Genomic DNA, 8,688 nt, shown 5'->3' with positions numbered 1-8,688 from the left:
TTGTTTGATGTAAAAGAATTGAGAATGAAATCTATGCTTCATTGATCAAGAAGTTGGGTATTTATAGATCCCCAACAGGTGCATACATAGTCGGTTACATGTGCCTGTTCGGCATTGTTAGCGTTTGGCCAACGCAGTTATTCTAACTGCTAATAGTTAGCTTAATGGGAAAGCTAACTCCCTACTTAGCTTATATCTAGCGCTAACTATTTCTAACACTCCCCCTTGGACAATCGCTATTTATTATTGACTTCATCATAGACTTGAGTGCTCGGACGCCCATGTATGACCTTGATAGTTCTTGATCTTGATATCTTTAGAATCTCTCCTCAAAAAACCCTATGGGAAAAATATGAGGAGAGTAGTATTTGATATGTTGCTAAAACTCCTTTAAACCCTGTGGGAAAAATAAGGAGAAAATGATACAACATACAAAGATTATTATTATCTCCATGATAACTCATATGAGAAAAACCTTGATAAGGAAAAATCTCATTAGTGAGTTTAGAGATCAATAATATGCCTTATATACTTCCCTTAAAAACCCCAATAGGGAAAATAGGAGGTACGACATATATCTTGTGTAAATAGTGCAAAGAGTGCCATATGATGTGCCACCGAAAACTCCTTTAAAACCCAATGGGAAAAATATAAGGAGAAAACAATGTGGCATATCTTAACACTTGTATTTATATTGTCTCATTAAAAACCTTTTATGAGAAACCATTAGGGAAAACTCATTAAGGGAAAAAGAGTACAATATTAATGATCATTACTGGGTTATAATTGGGAGTTTTACTCCCCCTGAACTTTGCAAATCTAAAAGTTGTCTCACACCAATCCATGAACTTAAATTCATGAATATGGGAATCTGTAAAACACTGTGAATAAATCTGTTAGATTTTCACATGATATGTTTGCAAAATGTTTATCTCCCTAGTTTGGGAAATATTAATTTAACCCTTATGCATTTGAGCAATACAAGTGGTTTTATCTAATAGATAATGGTAGGTGATTCAATTGAATCTTAACCACTTGATTTTGAACATGGTTATGAAGCCATTAGAGTCTATTTCATAGACTTACTTTAGAAGGCTCTTTCATTTGAATTCAGTCTATGATATGACATTCTCGGGATCGGGTAATTATAGCCAATGTAGATTACACAATGGTCAAATCTTGATATTTCTAAGGGAATTAATCAAGATCATTTGTGCCTTAAAGATATCAGAGGATATTACTTACACCAACCTTTTAGTTGGGGTTTGTACTTTAAAGAAGTTGGTAGCAATACATTTGCATTTGTGATGTAGTTTGTATTGAGATATGTGATAACCCACAAGTATAGGGGATCGCAACAGTCTTCGCGGGAAGTAAAACCCAATTTATTGATTCGACACAAGGGGAGACAAAAAATACTTGTAAGCCTTAACAGCGGAGTTGTCAATTCAGCTGCACCTGGAAACAGACTTGCTCGCAAGAGTTTATCAGTAGTAACAGTTTTATATCAGTAGCAGTAGTGAAATAACGAGCGACGAGTAACAAAGACAACGGTAGCGATTATAGTAAACAGCGAGGATTAAAATATCGTAGGCACATGGATGGATGAACGGGCGTTGCATGGATGAGAGAAACTCATGTAACAATCAAGGCAGGGCATTTGCAGATAATAATAAAACAGTATCCAAGTACTAATCAATCAATAGGCATGTGTTCCTTATTTAGTCGTACATGCTCGCAATGAGAAACTTGCAGAACATCTTTTGTCCTACCAGCCGGTGGCAGCCGGGCCTCTAGGGAATCTACTAGAAATTAAGGTACTCCTTTTAATAGAGCACCGGAGCAAAGCATTAACACTCCGTGAACACATGTGATCCTCATATCACCGCCTTCCCCTCCGGTTGTCCCAATTTTTGTCACTTTGGGGCCTCGGGTTCCGGACAACAATACGTGTATACAACTTGCGAGTAAGATCATAAAGCAATGAATATCATCATGAATTGATAACATGTTCAGATCTGAGATCATGGCACTCGGACCCTAGTGACAAGCATTAAGCATAACAAGTTGCAACAATATCATAAAAGTACCAATTACGGACACTAGGCACTATGCCCTAAAATCTTATGCTATTACATGACCAATCTTATCCAATCCCTACCATCCCCTTCAGCCTACAGCGGGGGAATTACTCACACATGGATGGGGGAAACATGGCTGGTCGATGGAGAGGCGTCGGTGGTGATGATGGCGATGATCTCCTCCAATTCCCCGTCCCGGCAGAGTGCCAGAACGGAGTTTCTGGTCCCGAGACGGAGTTTCGCGACGGTGGCGGCGTACTGGATGTCTTCTGGTGATTTTTTCTACCCCCCCGTGCGTTTTTAGGTCGAAGGCGTTAAGTAGTCCAGAGGAGGGCGTCGGAGGCCGGCCGAGGGGGCCACACAGTAGGGCGGCGCGCCCCCCTCCTGGGCCGCGCCGGCCTAGTGTGTGGGGGCCTCGGGCCTCCACTGGCTTGCCCTTCGGCTCCCGTCAATCTTCCGGAAAAATAAGACCTTTGGCATAAATTCCGAGGATTTTCCTAAAAGTTGGATTTCGCACAAAAATGAGACACCGAGCAGATTCTGCTGAAAACAGCGTTAGTCCGTGTTAGTTGTATCCAAAATACACAAATTAGAGGCAAAACAATAGCAAAAGTGTTCGGGAAAGTAGATACGTTTTAGACGTATCAACTCCCCCAAGCTTAGCTTATTGCTTGTCCTCAAGCAATTCGATTAACAACTGAGTGCGATAAAAGAACTTTCACGAACACATTTGTTCATATGATGTAAATATTCTCATGATATGGCAAGTGCTTAAGCAATTCATAATAAGATACATGCAAATAAAATCATCTAATAGCTATGTCAATCATGGAAAAGGTACCAACAAATTAATAATGAGCATCATGAATCATGTCTATCGGCGGGATTGCAATGTTCATAGAAGGATATGATAAAGTGGTATCTCGCTTGCCCGTATTTGTACAGACAAAACATAAATGCTCGGGCACCTTTGAAGTTCATGGAAAGATCGGAAGTAGAGGTTATCAAAGATAAAAGCATCAAAGTTATACCACAGTTAATCACATTTTGGGACAAGCATATTATACTAAGAATGACAGTTGTGCTCTCAAGAAGGTGCTCAAAGAAAGGATGGAGACTGAATGTAAAAGTAAAAGATTGACCCTTCGCAGAGGGAAGCAGGGATTAACATGTGCTAGAGCTTTTCATTTGTAAAACAAGAGTAAAATTATTTTGAGAGGTGTTTGTTGTTGTCAACGAATGATAATGGGTACTCTAACTACCTCGTCAACTAGACTTTCAAGAGCGGCTCCCATGAAGGACGTTATTTCTACCAGCAAGGTAAATCATCCCTCTTCTCTTTTGTTTACACACGTACTTTAGTTTTATTATGGATGAGACTCCCCGAACCTTTGCTTATACAAGCCATGGCTAACCGAATCCTCGGGTGCCTTCCAACAATCTCATACCATGGAGGAGTGTCTATTTGCAATTTAAGTTGCTTACTGATAAATCAGGGCAAAACATGTGAAGAGAATTATTAATGAAAGTTGATTAATTGGGGTTGGGAACCCCGTTGCCGACTCTTTTTGCAAAATTATTGGATAAGCGGATGTGCCACTAGTCCATTATGAAAGTCTGTCAGGAGTAAATGACAAGATTGAAAGATAAACACCACATATTTCCTCATGAGCTATAAAACATCAACACAAAGTAGAGAAGTATTTTGAAGGTTTAAAGGTAGCACATGAGAATTTACTTGGAATGGTTTGAAATGCCATGCATAGGTATTTATGGTGGACGCTTGATACGTCTCCGACGTATCGATAATTTCTTATGTTCCATGCCACATTATTGATGATATCTACATGTTTTATGCATACTTTATGTCATTATTATGCGTTTTCCGAAACTAACCTATTGACGAGATGCCGAAGTGCCAGTTCCTGTTTTCTGCTGTTTTTGGTTTCAGAAATCCTAGTAAGGAAATATTCTCGGAATTGGACGAAATCAACGCCCAGAGTCTTATAATTGGACGAAGCTTCCAGAACACCCGAGAGCCGCCAGAGGGAAGCCCTGGGGGCCCCACACGCCACCCTGGCGCGGCCACGGGGGGCCGCGGCCCCTAGTGTGTGGGCCCACCAGGCCCCTCCGAGGCTGCCCTTCCGCCTACTTAAGGTCTCCGTCGCGAAAACCCTATGACGTTCGACGAAACCAGAGAAAACCTTCCGAGCCGCCGCAATCGCGAAGCCAAGATCCGGGGGACAGGAGTCTCTGTTCCGGCACGCCGCCGGACGGGAAGTGCCCCCGGAAGGCTTCTCCATCGACACCACCGGCATCTTTATCAACGCTGCTGTCTCCCATGAGGAGGGAGTAGTTCTCCATCGAGGCTCGGGGCTGTACCGGTAGCTATGTGGTTAATCTCTCTCCTATGTACTTCAATACAATAATCTCATGAGCTGCCTTACATGATTGAGATTCATATGATGATGCTTGTAATCTAGATGTCATTGTGCTAGTCAAGTGGGTTTTACTTATGTGATCTCCGGAGACTCCTTGTCCCACGTGTGTAAAGGTGACGAGTGTGTGCACCGTGTGGGTCTCTTAGGCTATATTTCACGAAATACTTATTCACTATTATGAATGGCATAGTGAAGTGCTTATTTATATCTCTTTATGATTGCAATGTGTTTTGTATCACAATATATCTGTGTGCTACTCTAGTGATGTTATTAAAGTAGTTTATTCCTCCTGCACGGTGTAATGGTGACAGTGTGTGCATCGTGTAGTACTTGGCGTAGGCTATGATTGTGATCTCTTGTAGATTATGAAGTTAACTATTACTATGATGGTATTGATGTGATCTATGCCTCCTTTCGTAGTGTGAAGGTGACAGTGTGCATGCTATGTTAGTACTTGGTTTGGTTATGTTGATCTGTCATGCACTCTAAGGTTATTTAAACATGAACATTGAATATTGTGGACCTTGTTAACTCCGGCATTGAGGGTTCGTGTAATCCTACACAGTTAGTGGTGTTCATCATTCAACAAGAGGGTCTAGAGTCTAGCATCTATCTATTTATTCTGTTATGTGATCAATGTTGAGAGTGTCCACTAGTGAAAGTATGATCCCTAGGCCTTGTTCCTAAATACTGCTATCGCTGCTTGTTTACTGTTTTACTACATCTTTACTTCCTGCAATATTACTACCATCAACTGCACGCCAGCAAGCACTTTTTTCGCACCGTTATTACTGCTTATATTTATTCATACCACCTGTATTTCACTATCTCTTCGCCGAACTAGTGCACCTATTAGGTGTGTTGGGGACACAAGAGACTTCTTGCTTTGTGGTTGCAGGGTTGCATGAGAGGGATATTGATACGTCTCCGACGTATCGATAATTTCTTATGTTCTATGCCATATTATTGATGATACCTACATGTTTTATGCACACTTTATGTCATATTCGTGCATTTTCTGGAACTAACCTATTAACAAGATGCCGAAGTGCCAGTTCACGTTTTCTGCTGTTTTGGTTTCAGAAATCCTAGTAACAAAATATTCTCGGAATTGGACGAAACAAAGACCCGGGGGCCTATTTCGCCACGAACCTTCCGGAAGACCTAAGAGCATACGAAGTGGGGCCACGAGGTGGCCAAACCACATGGCGGCGCGGCCAAGGGGGGGCCCGCGCCGCCCTGTGGTGTGGGCCCTCGTCAGCCCCCCGACTCTGCCCTTCCGCCTACTTAAAGCCTCCGTCGCGAAACCCCTGATGCGAAAAACCACGATACGGAAAACCTTACTGAGACGCCGCCGCCGCGAGTCCCATCTCGGGGATTATGGAGATCTCCTCCGGCACTCCGCCGGAGAGGGATTCATCTCCCGGAGGACTCTACACCGCCATGGTCGCCTCCGGAGTGATGAGTGAGTAGTTCACTTACGGACTATGGGTCCATAGCAGTAGCTAGATGGTTGTCTTCTCCTCATTGTGCTTCATTGTTGGATCTTGTGAGCTGCCTAACATGATCAAGATCATCTATCTGTAATACTCTATGTTGTGTTTGTCGGATCCGATGGATAGAGAATACCATGTTATGTTAATTATCAAGTTATTACATATGTGTTGTTTATGATCTTGCATGCTCTCCGTTACTAGTAGAGGCTCGGCCAAGTTTTTGCTTTTAACTCCAAGAGGGAGTATTTATGCTCGATAGTGGGTTCATGCCGCATTGACACACGGACGAAGTGACAGAAAGTTCTAAGGTTGTGTTGTGCTGTTGACACTAGGGATAAAACATTGGCGCTATGTCCGAGGATGTAGTTGTTGATTACATTACGCACCATACTTAATGCAATTGTCTGTTGCTTTGCAACTTAATACTGGAAGGGGTTCGGACGATAACTTGAAGGTGGACTTTTTAGGCATAGATGCAGTTGGATGGCGGTCTATGTACTTTGTCGTAATGCCCAATTAAATCTCACTATACTTATCATGCCATGTATGTGCATTGTTATGCCCTCTCTATTTGTCAATTGCCCGACTGTAATTTGTTCACCCAACATGCTTTTATCTTATGGGAGAGACACCTCTAGTGAGCTGTGGACCCCAGTCCATTCTTTTAGTAATCTTGAAATACAAATCTGTCTGCAATACTTGTTTTACTATTTTCTCTGCAAACAATCATCTTCCACACAATACGGTTAACCCTTTGTTACAGCAAGCCGGTGAGATTGACAACCTCACTTGTTTCGTTGGGGCAAAGTACTTTGGTTGTGTTGTGCGGGTTCCACGTTGGCGTCGGAATCTCCGGTGTTGCGCCGCACTACATCCCGCCGCCATCAACCTTCAACGTGCTTCTTGACTCCTACTCGGTTCGATTAAACCTTGGTTTCTTATCGAGGGAAACTTGCCGCTGTGCGCATCACACCTTCCTCTTGGGGTTCCCAACGGACGTGTCAACTACACGCATCGGATATCTTTGACCTCTTCCTCCTGAGTTCGATAAACCTTGGGTGATCCACTTAAGGGAAACTTGCTGCTGTTCTACAAACCTCTGCTCTTGGAGGCCCAACACTGTCTACAAGAATAGAAGCTCCCGTAGACATCAAGCACTTTTCTGGCACCGTTGCCGGGGAGGAAAGGTAAATGGCACACACACACCGGACCCCGGCAACTAGCCACTTTTCTGGCGCCGTTGCCGGGGAGTGATGGCGTGTAACTCACACGTTCGTTGGGAACCCCAAGAGGAAGGTATGATGCGCACATCAGCAAGTTTTCCCTCAGAAAGAAACCAAGGTTTATCGAACCAGGAGGAGCCAAGAAGCACGTTGAAGGTTGATGGCGGCGGGATGTAGTGCGGCGCAACACCGTGGATTCCGGCGCCAACGTGGAACTCGCACAACACAACCAAAGTACTTTGCCCCAACGAAACAACGAGGTTGTCAATCTCACCGGCTTACTGTAACAAAGGATTAGATGTATAGTGTGGATGATGATTGTTTGCAAGAACAGATAAAGAACAAGTATTGCGGATTGTATTCGATATAAAAGAATGGACCGGGGTCCACGATTCACTAGAGGTGTCTCTCCCATAAGATAAATAGCATGTTGGGTGAACAAATTACTGATCGGGCAATTGACAAATAGAGAGGGCATAACAATGCACATACATGACATGATGAATATTGTGAGATTTAATTGGGAATTACGACAAAGTACATAGACCGCTATCCAAGCATGCATCTATGCCTAAAAAGTCCACCTTCAGGTTATCATCCGAACCCCTTCTAGTATTAAGTTGCAAAACAACAGTACAATTGCATTAAGTATGGTGCGTAATGTAATCAATAACTACATCCTCGGACATAGCATCAATGTTTTATCCCTAGTGGCAACAAGCACATCCACAACCGTAGAACTTTCTCGTCACCGTCCCGCATTTAATGGAGGCATGAACCCACTATCGAGCATAAATACTCCCTCTTGGAGTTAAGAGCAAAAACTTGGCCGAGCCTCTACTAATAACGGAGAGCATGCAAGATCATAAACAACACATAGGTAATAGATTGATAATCAACATAACATAGTATTCTCTATCCATCGGATCCCGACAAACACAACATATAGAATTACGTATAGATGATCTTGATCATGTTAGGCAGCTCACAAGATCCGACAATGAAGCACATGAGGAGAAGACGACCATCTAGCTACTGCTATGGATCCATAGTCCAGGGGTGAACTACTCACTCATCACTCCGGAGGCGACCATGGCGGTGAAGAGTCCTCCGGGAGATGAATCCCCTCTCCGGCAGGTTGCCGGAGGCGATCTCCTGTATCCCCCGAGATGGCATTGGCGGCGGCGGCGTCTATGGAAGGTTTTCCGTATCGTGGCTCTCGGTACTGGGGGTTTCGCGACGAAGGCTTTAAGTAGGCGGAAGGGCAACACGGGGGGCCACACGAGGGCCCCACACACCAGGCCGGCGCGGCCAAGGGCCAGGCCGCGCCGCCCTATGGTGTCGATGCCTCGTGGCCCCACTTCCTTTCCCCCTCGGTCTTCTGGAAGCTTCGTGGCAAAATAGGACCCTGGGCGTTGATTTCGTCCAATTTCGAGAATATTTCCTT

Source organism: Lolium rigidum, chromosome 2, assembly GCF_022539505.1.
Source record: "Lolium rigidum isolate FL_2022 chromosome 2, APGP_CSIRO_Lrig_0.1, whole genome shotgun sequence".
Lineage (NCBI taxonomy): Eukaryota > Viridiplantae > Streptophyta > Magnoliopsida > Poales > Poaceae > Lolium > Lolium rigidum.
The sequence above is the reverse complement of the archived record's forward strand: the minus strand, read 5'-3'. Positions refer to the sequence as shown.